Genomic DNA, 14139 nt, shown 5'->3' with positions numbered 1-14139 from the left:
AGTATCTACAGTAATCTTTTAATCGTCTGGATTAATAGAGCCAAAGGTCCATTGGATAATGGCAAAATTCGAATAATGGCGAATAAGAAAATCTATGGGTGTTCAAGGGCAACTCCGTACCCTTCCTCACCTAACTCTGTCAATACCACATAACTGTAAGCACTCAGTATAGTATTTATAAACAACCATCAAACTTTAAACTGAAAACTTTATGCGAAAGTCAATTCTCAACTTTCTTCCAAAATTTGTAACAAAATATACATATCACCTTTTTTTTCCAATATTTGTAACAAAATACGCTGCATGAATACTTTGAAAAAAAAGGAAACCTCGTTCTTTTTCTCTCTAGTAAATGTGACACAGTCCAGTAGGCAGACAGAATACCTGTGTTTATCCACAGCCTACCATGGTTTTATGACAATGTATTTTTATACAGCAACTTTCTTATCAGTTGTCAGCATATTGTATTACCATACATGAGATAAAAATGTGTAGTCTATGTGCAAACTATAAACCTAGGTTAGCCCAGGTGTTACACTTACAGTATCCACTTGCAAAAGCCAGTTAGACTATTCCAGTTGTATTTAAGATAAAGGTAATGGTAATGAAACTGTTATTTTACTTACAGAATCCATTTATATCATAAATATATATTTCATCGTAATATATATAAAATATATTGCATTGTAATATATATAAAAAACAAACATCTGGCTACTTGTAATGTTTACATTCTAAGAATCAGCTGATTGAGCCTACTACCACAAGAATTAGGAAAATAATTTTTTAGTTGGTAAAAGATACAAATGTATTAACAGAATTATTATTTTTATTTTTGTACATAAATGCAAAATGGGTATGTACAAAAGTAAACAAACATACTTTATGTTAAAAGTAAAATCCCTTAAAATCACAAAACAGCTGTGTCCCGATTTGTTTGTTTACCAGTATAAACATACCTCAGTTCTCTCTCTCTCTCCCTACACAAGAGAATATTTTATCACTGTTGATGTGATCTCTAATCACCATAAAAACATTTAAAAAGCAAATTTCATATGTAGGCAAGACAAAACCAAACAGGTTGTGGCAAGTTCACAGATGGCATGGAATGAGTGTGCATACGTATGTACCCTATGCAAATATGTGTCTATCTTTTGGTTTGGAAGAAAAAAAAAAAGAGAAAATGTGGTAATAATATAAAAGAGAATACTGTTGTAGCATAAAATATAAACAAAAAAGTGAAGGAATGTGTGTTACAGTACTTAGACTTCAATGTAAACATACTTCATTTATTGTTTCTCTCTCTCTCTCTCTCTCTTGGTACTGTATGTATCCTTTAATAAAATGTGTATTACTGTATCATATGTATAAAACATGAAACCAAACAAGCTCTATCAAGTCAGGTCTACCTAGCCCTCTTCACCCATCCAACACTGCATCCTCACCCCCTCCCAGCTTTAGAAACTGCTCCCCAGCTTCACCCACCTTTCAATACAACCCCCTTCTCTGAGCCTTCCTCTACACAGCCTTACTGCCCCTTCTCTCTGATGGCACAAAGCCATCCAACCATCCCCCCCACCACTGAAGCTTCTTGAGGCCTTCCCCACCCCAAAACCCTTTCTCAGTCAGTCTGATTATAGGCAGTGTTACCAACATTTTCTTGAGCCTGGACAGCATTGCCAACCATTGGAGGGCAGTTTTTTCAAATTTTTAAAAATTCATATGTATCATATCTTTGGGGCTTTGATCCCGGATCTGGGTGTGCCAGATAATGTCAAGTTCTGGATAATGGTGATCTGGATAATTGAGGGATTACTATATATAGTGCTTTTATGAAAAGCGCTTTACAAATACTTAACAGGGAGAAGACATTATGATCCTCCTAGAACACTGAAGGTTTTAATGGGCTTTCTACAGGTTTTGTGGCCAAAATAACAGTTTTCCAGAAACATGCATCATTTTATTTTTAGCTGATGAGGCAGATGATTCAATAAGCTTTACAGCAACATCTGTCTTAGATAAAGATACGATGCATCAACTGCTAACGTTGAGTGGTTGGCACCTACCGACTCTCATTCTAAAGACACCAAAGCCCTATACAGTGATATGAATACCTGCAAGACCTTGCACTGGCTGGTGCACCAGTAACCAAAGGTGATACAACACTTAGTGAAAGATGTCTCAATTGGTTGGCCATCATACTTCCTTTGGTGTGGGCATGATATACTTTTCATTTATAAATTCACGTTGCTACAGATCTTGGTTTTCTAAGTGATTCTTGTCATTTCCCTATTCATTGTGCACAATTCCTGCTGGAGGTTGTGATTTCTGTCTTCTTTTCTAAAATGTACTTTCTTGTCAATTTTATTTCCTATATTTCTTTCTTAAATTGGTCTACATCACAACTTTGATGACACAGGGTAATCATATTACATGGCACATAGCTGGGATATCTGTTGTATGAACCTGTCTAATAACAAAGACAGCTTGATTTATTTCTTAAATATGCAAAATGCTAAGGTGTGGCAACAATTTTTGACAAATGAATCATCCTCTGAGATAAAAATACTTTACACAGGTTTATGTTATGCTGTTTACTTGTACCTCTGGGAGTTTTAATACACTATTATAAAGAGAAGAGGCTGAGGGTTCAAAGACTGAGATGGTTTAAGCTAATATGAGAAGAGAAAAGCAGTAAGATAATTTAAAGATACAGCATAAAAAAAATCATGGTGCAAAGTGCATAAAGGAAACCTGTACCAGATGTGAATACAGGCAGAAAGCATGCAAGTCATAAGAGAACAGCAAAAAATTACATTTTTATAATAAAAATAGTTTTATATATACTTACCAAATAATTACATAGCTATTAGTTCCTACTTTGTGTGGCAGTTCAAAAATTCGCTGTAGCACTCTTTTGTTTTGGGTGTAGGTATACTGCCCCGCCCACTTTCGGGGAAGGATAGGTACAACACAGCTAAAGAGCTCAATTTGTTTACACTTTATGTCCATGAGAGGGGAGGAGGAGGGCTCTGGATCGTGTAATTATTTGGCAAGTATACTGGGTATATAAAACTATTTTATTATAAAAATGGTATTTTCATTATAAAATAAGTTTTTAAATATACTTACCTGGTAGTTAGATATATATAGCTTTATCCGCCCGATTAAATCGGCGCACACGGCAGAAATTCAAAGTCGCGGCAATCGCCCGATAGATAGTCAGAGTGACCATGCCTGTGCGCCCTCTACCAGGTACCTGGAACCATTCCCAATTGTCCTCAGAAATTCCATGCCCCTGTTCTCAGAGGGGAGGAGGGAGGGACCTTTTATATATGTAACTACCAGGTAAGTATATTTAAAAACTTATTTTATAATGAAAATACAATTTTTAAATATCTAACTTCCTAGTGATTCATACTCTTTCTCTTAAATTGACACCATTGGTGTTGGGTTAGAGAACCGCAACACCGTTGGGAATTCGTATAATTACTAAACACTATATGTTAGCTGTAACCATACTCTGGTTCCTACCTGATAAGGAAGCTGGTTTCATAGTTATCCTGCCTCATTCGCCTGCATTCATGCAGAGACCTTGATCCTCAGGGGCTGTAGAAAGTCTCTATGGGGCTGTCACAGGTCCTCGACCTTAACATGGCTAGACCACCACCCTTGCTATCCTGGCATAGCCATGGACAAAGAAGCTGACCACCTGAGCCACTAACACCACTAAACACACTCCAAACCTAACTTAGACTTGCAACTGGACTACGGAAGGTTGCGACAACCTTCACAGACAACCTGTGAGTTCAAATTCAAGAAAAGGCAAGGTTATAATAAAAATAAGGTTATAGGTTAGAGGCAGTAGTACCTTCTCCAACTACGGCGCCGGAGGCAACGTGCAGGACAGGGCAGCAATCCTCATATTGGGTCTGGCACTTCTTTTAGGTAACAATCTCACGAAGATAGACTTGTTTAGCCACAATGTCGCTTCAAAATCCAATTTAATAGACTTGTTGTGTCTATAAAGCCATGAAATCGCCACAGCTCTTACTTAAATGCTGTGACTTTGAGATTAGAGGAAGCTTTTCTATATACAGTCTTGGTAGAACTTCATGTAAATCATGATAAAAATGCAGTGCCTCTTTGATAAAGAGGCAAGCGAAATTTCTTTTGAGCACCAGAGGTTGTCTGTCTGACCTCTCATGTTTCTGGTCCTCTGTAGATAAAATTTTAGGGCCCTCACTGGACAAAGGCCTCTCTCTTTTTCCTGTCCTACTAACTGAGACAGCCCTGGTATGGTAAAGGATCTGGGCCATGGTTGAGAAGGGTTCTCGTTTTTAGTGAGAAAACCAAGTTGTAGCGAGCAGACTGCATTTCTCTCTGTGACCTACCTTCTTGCTAAAGGCTTATGAATTCTCCTACCCTCTTGTGGCTGCTTGCCGCGCAGCCAGAATAGGGTCTTCTTAGTCAGATCCTTCCATGAAGCCTTGTTGAGGTTCAAACCTGCTCGAGTTAAAAGCACCAGGACTACGTCCAAATTCCAAGAAGTCGGGTTGTCCCTTCTCTTAACTGTCTCAAAGGACCTTATGAGGTCCATTGAGGTCTGTCTCCCGTTACGTCAATATTTCTGTGACGGAAGGCGGAAGCTAGCATACTCTGGTATCCTGATGGTTGATAATGCCTAGTTTTTTCTTGGGTTTCATGCAGCAGAAAATCTGCCAGTTGAGTTAGAGAGGTACTGGAAGAGGAAATGTTATTAATTCTGCACCATTCCCTGAATACGTCCTACTTTGACTGGTACACCTTGATTGTGGACATCCTCCTCGCTCTTGTGATGGTTCTTGCAGCTTCCCTTGAAAAGCCCTTTGCTCTTGCCAGTTTTTCAATAGTCGAAAGGCAGTTAGATTGAGGCGAGGGTTTTGATGGTATCTCTCTATATGTGGCTGTGTCTGAGTAGATGTTCCATCAGAGTAGCGATCTGGGGGTGTCTACCTAGCCTCCATCACTTCTGTGATCCATGGTCTCATGGGCCAGCAGACTATCAGGGTCATGCGGGTCGTTCGGCTCTGAACTTCTTCATGACTCTCGGATCTCGAATGGGAGAAAAGCGTGCGTGTCTAGTCCTTCCCAATCCATGAGGAAGGCGTCCTCTGCCACTGCTTCCTGGTCTGGGACACAGGCATTAGACTGGTAACCTCTTTGTTCTCTGTGTCATAAGAGGTCTATTAGTGGTCTCCACAGATTCCAAAGCCTGTTGCACCTCATTGATGTAGGAGGGTCCATTCTGTATTGAGAACCTGTCTTCCTCTGCTGGAAAGATCCGCTCTGACGTTCTTCTCTCCCACTCTATGAAGCGGGTTATCAAGAGTTATATTTATTCGCTTCTGCCCACAGCAGGAGATCTTTGCTGCCTCGTAAAGGGAATCTGAGCAGTGCCACCTGTTTCCCTGAAATGTAGGCCCAACGCTGTGGTGTTGTCTGTTGACCTGTACTATCTTGTTCTGGACCATCTCCTGGAAATTGCACTGGCGTGGAATGAATGGCCACCAGTTCCTTGACGTTTATATGCCATTTCTTCTGATGGTTTTCCATAGACCTGAGATCTAGCCTTCCCCAGCGTTGCACCCCATCCCATCAAGTGCATCTGAATACAACACTAGGTCGGGTTCTTCTGTGCAAAGTTCGAGGCCTTCTTGTAGTTTGTTGGGTCGTCCACCAGCTCAATTGATTCCTGATTCCTAGAGGATCGGAATCATGTCTCTAGGTCTTGGCCTCCTTTTCCAATAAATTGACAGATGGAACTGAAGTGGGCGTAGATGTAGTCTTCCCAGGGAGCCGAGGCACTGTTCGATCGAGAGGGTCCCCAGCAGACTCATCCACTCCCCTCGTGAGCAGGTCCATCTCCTAGAAAGAGCTTCACCTTTTCATCAATCAGTGCGTTTTGGGGCTGGAAAAGCCCGAAGAACCACTGACTGAATCCTCATCCCCAGATAGATGATGTCTTGTGAAGGCATCAGCTGTGATTTGGCTAGATTTACTACCAGTCCTGGCTGTTTGCGTCATATTCATTGTCATGGCAGATCCTCAGACACTTTTCTTGCGATCTGGCTCTGATTGGCTAGTCGTCGATGCATCGATATTCATATCCTTTTAGATGTAACCAGTGAGCTACTGAAACCATTCGTGTGAAAGCGTAGAGGAGCCGTGCTTAGTCAAAACAAAGCGCTCTGAACTGATAAGTTGTCGAAGTGCACAAACCTCAGATATTTCTGTAGTTCGGGTGAATTAGTGCGTGAATCTGCGTCCTGCAGGTCTCGATACCATCCAGTCTTCTTGTCTGGTGCCTGCTAGGACTAGCGCTTGAATGTCTCATAGCAAACTTGACTTTGCTTTACGTGCTTGTTCAGTGGACTCGATCCAGGGCTGGTCTCAACCTCCGAGTTCTTGGGTACCAGAAAGAGTCTGTTGCAAAATCCCTCCTGGCGAGAGGGTCAACTGCCTCTTCTATTGCTGCTTTTGATAGCATCTGGGTTACCTGTTCTTGAAGAGCTGCTTTGCTCCCCCGAGTATGTAGCTGTCAACTCTAATGGATTTCTGGTGAAAGAGGGGCTTCCTTAGGAAGGATCTTGTATCCTTCCTTCAGTACTTTGACCTGTCCAGTCGTCCGCTCCTTTGGCTCCTCTTGCCAGAGTGGGATAACCTGGCTTACTTGTGTCTGGAGGTTGATGTGCTCACTTCTTGAGTTTGGTTGCTGTTGGGGTTCTTCACGAGTTGTCCTCCAGCAGCCATTCTCTAAAACTTCCTCTTGAAAGGGCTCCCACGAAAGGGCTGCCAGCGTAGGAGGCGCTTCCTTCTCCCTTCCTGGCTAAAAAAGTTTGCAGGAAAGAACTTTCCTATGATCCTTGTGATCAGATCTTGCATTGTTTGTTGCGCAAGGGTGCTGATAAGTCTGTATTTCTAAAGGAAGAGCTGTTTGGTTAAGGAGCATACAAAACTCTGATCTCTGGCGAGTCACTCCTGATGTCAGGAGCAGGCACAGCATAGCTCTTTTCTGCTTTTAACACCTGCTGTGAAAAGGGCAGTGAGTTCGACCGTCCCGTCCCTCACAGCTTTATCGAGACAGGCAATAAGGTGTATTTGCGTGTCGTTCTTCTCATCTGTAACATCTGCGAGAGCTCCGAGAGTCCAGTCCATCAAGCTGAAGACTTCAATAGTCCTGAAGACGCCTTTCAGCAAGTGGTCCATTTCCAAAGTGGACCACAGGGCTATGGCCTTTGTCATGGCTGTTCTACGTGAAGAGTCTCCCGAGTCTGGAGAAGTCCCAGCAGGAGGAGGCAGGAACTCCCAAGCCAAAGCCTCCCAGTCTCGTACCACACGCTGGATCTAAGCCAACTCGTCGGGGGAGAAAGGAAAAGGTTGTCCTTCCATATTCTTTCTTCTTTAAAAATCCAATCGTTCAATTAATAAAGAAGCCCTCTTCACTGATCTGGCTAACACTGTCTTCTTGAAGGAAGAAGACTTCTGCGGTCTACCCATCATAAATTGCAAGGGCAGACTCCGAGGTACAGCCTGTTGGAAATCATTGGGATATAAGTCCGCCAATAGCGCAAGTAGTCTTTTCAGATCTGCAGCATGAAGAGTTTCTTGCGTCTCCTCCTCCGAGATCTCTTCCAAAGGATTCGCTATTTCCGATGTCGAACGAGTGGGGGAATCGTGCGTATCGTCCTGCTTGCGTGCGTCGCCATCGTCAACACTGCGAGGGAGCGTCACGATCCTTGTCACCTCCCGTCAAGCGTGCGGCTTGCTGCGAGGAAGCGTCTATGAGCGCTGCAACTTGCAGCGAGTCCGCGTCTTGCTGGCTGTTAGCGTCTCGCTGTCCTAACTCCTGTCTTATCCTCTTCCTGGGTCTGTTGACGTCCTTAGGTTCCTTCCTGTGTGGTTCTTCTCTTAGCCCTTGTGACTTGTAAGCGTCAAACAGAGACGCAAGGGACTGCTGAACTTCTGACAAGAACGTTACTTGCGGTGCCTCTTGCTGCTGGGAAACAACTGGCGATGGCACTGCACGTACTTCTACAGCTTCGGAGACTCTTGCTGGGATCTTCTGATGATGAGGTGGTGACGCCGCTTGCGACATGTCCCATTCTGGGGGCGGAGGAGAAGCGTGAACTGACGTAATGTACACGTCTTCTTCCTCCGACCAGTTATGCGTCCTACGCCTCTGTTTAGGCGCGGACTTGCCGTCTTCCTCCGACAGGAATCTCTCCGGAGAGCTCCATTTGCTGCAAGAGGGTTGTTGGAGCGGGAAGGGGGACCTCGTCTGCCGATGAGTCTTGATTCTTGAGATTGACGCCAGCCACGTCTTGGTCTTCATCATCGAGGATGATGAACACTTCCTCATCTCGCCTTTCCTGCAGCGAGGGGAAGCGTCCTGGGATGTGTCAACAGGATCGCTCAAGGGGACGTCCGGTCGTTGTTCAACGTCTCTCACCTCCCTTAGCCTGTCAGCGTTCCTTCTCCCAGGGAGTTGGGGGCATGGAAGGAGTCTAGGGCTAGGAAGCGTGACAGACGCGAATGGACGCACCCTCCACTGCACTAACACTGTCACCGAACTTCTGTTGCAAACTATGTACTGCCCCCCACATCACTTCTCTATCCGAAGTAAGGGATTGCACTGTAACTCCTAAGGCAGAAATAGCAGCCATAATATCCTTCAAAAACGGCTCACTTACCTCCGACTCCGCAGAAGGATTGGGTGCTACTACCTTAGGGCTAGGATCAGGAATATTAGTATCAGACAAGTTAGAAAGGACTTGACTATCAGAAGACCTAGCTGACAGAACATAAAGAAGATCCTAGCTCTCCTAATTCTGTCCTTTTCCAATCGCCTCATAGCGATCACACTCTCTCCACTCTCTCTCAGACAAACTTTCACACTCCTTACATCTATCATCAAATGCACACACATGACCTCTGCATTTCTTACATACTGTGTGGGGATCAAGAGCAGCCTTTGGAAGCCGGGTCTTGCATCCCCTCACACACATTCTGACAACAGAGTCAGCCATCTTGAGAATCCAAAAAGCAAGTTCAAAACTGTCCAAGTCGGAAACCAACAAAATCTATCTTATCAGTCTGAAATAGAAATCAAGGAAAATCCAAAATCAGCTAAAGCCTCATGAAAAACAAAGGCAAGTAATGGGTACTTCACCAATTGTAGACAAAGCAAACCAATAGTAGAGCGAATTTCCAACGTGTTGCTAGAACGACGGCAGGGAATTTCTGAGGACAATTGGGAATGGTTCCAGGTACCTGGTAGAGGGCGCACAGGTATGGTCACCTGACCATCTATCAGCGATCGCCGCGAATTTTGAATTTCTGCACGTCTTGTATAAACGAATGTTGGGATAAAGCTATATATATGTAACTAACAGGGAAGTTAGATATTTAAAAATGTCATTTTTATATATGTAACTTACCAAATAATTACATAGCTGAATCCCACATTGACACAGGTGGTGGGATACATGGACAAAACTACTCAAAACACTCACAGATGGAGATGAATTTGAAATAGAAAAAAAAATTAGCTAGCATCGTCAAATGCTTGTTGTAACCTTGCCTGGTGAGGGAGCTATGGCAGGTAGGTATCGCCTCTGGTCGATACCTACCTGGTTGACCTGTAGTGGCGTGGTGGTAGAGCCAATAGTCGCCCCTACTTTAGCAGGTGCTTTGCAACGTAGGAGTCAGTCACAGGTTGCCAAAGCTAACAATCCAAAAAAGACACATCGAAATGTGTGCGGTGCCCTTGCCCTGGGTGCAGCACAAAATATGACCAAAAAATTAAAACCTACCCCACAAACTCGTTAAAATTCAAACCAACTGATGGCATTCACAACACAGTGCCAATCAGGCTTCCCAAGAAAACACCAATCCTTATTTAAGGAGAGTGAATAATAATAATTATTGCGGCTCAGGGCCATAGACATGGAATATACAAATACAATACACACAATCTGAATACATAAGGTAACATGACAAAAATAATTATCAGCAGTATCCACACAGTTGCTGAAGAAGTAAAAAAAATAGAATTCATAATAATGGTAATGACAGTACAGGTTGACCATCACTAATCCGGCAATCAGTAGTCCGGAACAATCAGTAATCCGGCACAAATTTCGGCTAGAGTAATATGTTTCCGCAGTAATTTTCAAATTTTCCGGGTCGCTGCGCTAACTAAGCTCGCCGACGCTCGATTTGATGGCGCAGTGTGCTGCATCAACAAACTGGTATTTAGCCTACATTATACTGAACTCTATTCACATATTAACAGTATTATACAAACATCAACATAACGAATGTGCATCTTTTTCATGGTTCTTTTAAAAAGTTATGCTTTACAACACTTTCTTGGACACTGTGGTGCTTGGTGGACACCAAAAGGGAACGAGAAGTTTGAGGAGACGCCCAAAAACTACAAGAGGGAAGAGGGCTACGAGCCCTATCCCAATGCTACCTACGAGCCGGGGGAACATCTTTATCCATCGAGGCACCAGACCTTTTCAATGGTCTCGAAACATCAGCAAAGTGCCGACTGCGCTTTTGAGCCCCATTAGTCTGAGTCACTGGAAGATAATGCATGCATGTCCAAGCAGATTCCTTTCCAACAGCAACCCTCCGAATCCTGGGATAAGCAGACAACAGGTTCAGATGAGGCAGCGACTACCCGTGGGCAAACCCCACCGACCTCCCTTGGACTGCCAGTTTGCTTCCTCCCAGGTGAGCAAGGGGAGTTTAGCAGGGACCTTAGTCTAGGAGTATCGGTGGGATGAGTAGCCGCCCCCTCCACTGACACTGCACCCAACACTGCAATGCACTGCTAAATCTGTCCATGAGGACATACACCGAGTTCCCAATCTGGGAAACGGTGTTCACTGACAAATCAAATTTCTTATCAACATGTGCTTCTAAGCTGGCAATGGCGTTGGGATCAGAGGAATGAGAGCCAGGGATCGGAGTTACAGGGAAAGTCGGAGGACTTGAGATAGGGGGAAAAGTGGTCACAGGTGTTGCAGGTACAGGTAAATCAGCCACTCAACCCCTGGAGACAAAACCTGACAAGGAGAGCCTTCACTTCATCCCTAGCAGTAGCTTTTCTAAGTCTGTCACGCTGTAACTTTTCTAAATATCTATTCAGAGTCTTCCACTTCCCTTATCCCGAATCACTTACATTCGTCACAGCAAAGTTCAGGCGAGCAAACTTGCGCCCTATACGAACTACAAACAGTGTGAGTGTCATATCTGGCTGAAGTCAACCTATTCTTACAGCCTTACTACAGTACCTGATGCTAGAAAGGCTAAAATCTGGCATGATTAGTGCAATCAACAATAGTCAAAGTCGGGGAAGTCACAAAAAAAGAATCCTGAATTAACTAAGCTTATTAACAGTAGCATGCTGCCAAAAAAGAACAAAGTACTTCACCAAATGAAGAATAACAGCAACCATCTAGTGAAAAACAACAAATTCAGAGCTGCCAATGACCAAGTGTTCAGTTACTAACCAGCAGAAATGAACTGAGCTCTTTAGCTGTATTGTACCTATCCTTCCCTGTAAATGGGCAGGGCAGTATACCTACACCCAAAACAAAAGAGCACTGCCACGAATTTTGAATTTTGATTTGCCGCATAGAGTAGAAACTAATAGCTATGTAAAGTTTTGGGTAAGTTATGTGTATAAAACTCACTAGTTCAATTACTATATGTCTAACCTCAAAAAATAAAATCTGTTGTAAAAATCTAATGATGATCTTGGAGATAATTAGGCTGAGGTATGATGGTATCATTCACCATTTTCTTCATTCCTCCAATATTAATAACTTTTGGTTCTATTTTAGCATCTTGTTTAGCTCATTAAGTGAAGAATATGTATATCAACCCATTGGTGAAGTTCAGGCTTGAATGTGGTGTGTATTAGACTGGAAAATCACTCAAAGTTGGCATGCCCAGGAATTTCCCACTTTCTCTGTATCCAGGAACACTGACTTCACCAGTATCTTACTGCTATTCTGACGTGCTATTCCTGGCTTCCTTCAATAACCCTTTATATTTTGATTTTCTTGTCTTAAACTCAAATGGTTATAATGTAACAAGAAAGGAACAACAATGGAAACAAGCAATAACTGCTTCTGGCTGGTTTTAGAGAATGAGAAAATGAAACTTTACTTTGGAAAACTAAAAACATTAAGATTTAATAGCCTTCTAGGTAAAAATGCTATAAACACAACCCCTCTTACGACCAAGAGGAGGAAGTTGCTCTCGTCAGTAGTATACTGTACAATGTTCAGGCTTTATATATTTTTGACATATCTTGAGGACAGCCTATTTAATGGTCAAGACAAATGTGTCCTGCTTTGGCCTATTTTTTTTTTTGGCATGTAGTTCTTACCACTAGGAGTCTAATAATTCTCCCTGCCCGACACCATTTTACTTTAATTTCATCTATCCCATTTTTTTTTATCTCTATAACTACCTATCCAACATCTTAACATTTTATCTTGCTCTAATTTTCACCTCTCATTTACAATAAAATCCTTTAGGCCAGTCCTATACCAGTCTAGAAATGTACCTCAGTAGTCAAAGTAAACTATGAAAACATAATAATCACCACTGAATCCACCACAGACCATTGCTCAATCTGCTCAATGCTGCTCCATGTGGGATTATGGATGTTAATTCATCTTACCTGCCATACAAAGACAGGAAAGTAATGGCAACTGTGACCAACTTATCCAGCCTTTATCACATACCTTACCAAGGTTAACTCTAATTAATAACCTGAACTTGTGCACTACTACTTCCTCAAATAGTTTGACAAAATATGGTAACCACCTTTGGTTATTAATATTATTATTAATCACTGTATTTTAAGGATACCAAGATATATTTCTAGACCCTCATCAGGCTTATCAGAAGGACTTGCTTTTAAACAGAGATAAAACTGAGGTGTGATAAGTTTTACAAAAGTTGGACAGTTGTTATACCCATCTAATGGTGTCGTCTCAATATTAACACTAATCTTTACTTAGGTTACATCTCACCTCATATATAATCATACACTACTAAGGCAAATACAGCACATAAAAATGTAAAAAAAAATCTATTTTGGTTACAAACCACTGTTTACTAAGTTCCTCCTTCTCCTAAGACCAGGAGCTAATGAAATAATTGGAAAACAAAATTTTAAACTGAGGAAAAATGGATAAAAAGGGAGTTTTCTCCCACTCAATAGGCATTTCTGGGATCGACCTGTGTCGCCGAGTGAAATGTCCCATATAGCACACATTTCTAGGTATAAATATTGCTAGATATCACGAGAGAAAAAGCTATACAGCTAATAGGATGCCAGAGTTACTACCTCTGGATGTCGATCATATATAGGATGTCGGTATGTCATCTAGGAGTGCCGAGTGGAAGCCACTACCACAGATGCTTAACCCAATAAATCTCTCCTCTCCAAAACCCCTCTACCTAAGAGGTGCCGATACAGCGGTCCTTCTCCGCTCGCTACTACTAATTCTACCCATAATTCACATCCACTTATAGCATGCCTTGATGTCAACACGCGTTGTTTTCATTGTGTTATTTTTGCATTATATTTTGCCTTATTTTGATTTTCTGAATCTTCATGATGGCCTCCATCGATCAGGACGCATCTTCATCTAGGTTAATTATTCAATCTGGTTGTTTTGGGACTTCGGTTGGACTAATTATGTCCCGTTTATTTATAGCGCCTGATGTTTCGGAGCGCCATTTCACCGTATTAAGCTCGTGGCTTAGTCCCAGCCTTTTCATACTCATATCTTCTTCGTCTTGAGCGTTTAGTGTTAATTATGCTCCTCTTTTATAATGACAGTTTCCACTTTCGCTCGATCTGATGCGATCGGCTGTTATTATATTTTAGATAGTGGAAAGTGAGGCCTAGTCTAGCCTTTCCTTCATGTGCTTTATGTAGGTGCATTTTGTAAAATGTTTTGTTATTATACCATTTCAATTTGATTATGTATCAATATCTTTGCGTCTGATTTTGGGTAGTGTTTTATTTTAGCCTACCTGACCAGTTTGGCTCAGTCAATCTCG

The 14139-nt window shown here is 42.2% G+C and overlaps 1 protein-coding gene across 2 annotated transcripts in view; it reads right to left on the bottom strand.

Annotated features, from left to right (window-relative positions):
• LOC136833435 (T-cell activation inhibitor, mitochondrial-like) overlaps nucleotides 1-14139 on the bottom strand; it is a 104081-nt gene that overhangs the window by 67341 nt on the left and 22601 nt on the right. The window lies entirely within an intron of this gene.

This window comes from Macrobrachium rosenbergii, chromosome 51, assembly GCF_040412425.1.
Source record: "Macrobrachium rosenbergii isolate ZJJX-2024 chromosome 51, ASM4041242v1, whole genome shotgun sequence".
NCBI lineage: Eukaryota > Metazoa > Arthropoda > Malacostraca > Decapoda > Palaemonidae > Macrobrachium > Macrobrachium rosenbergii.
This window is presented reverse-complemented; position numbering and strand designations above follow the sequence as displayed.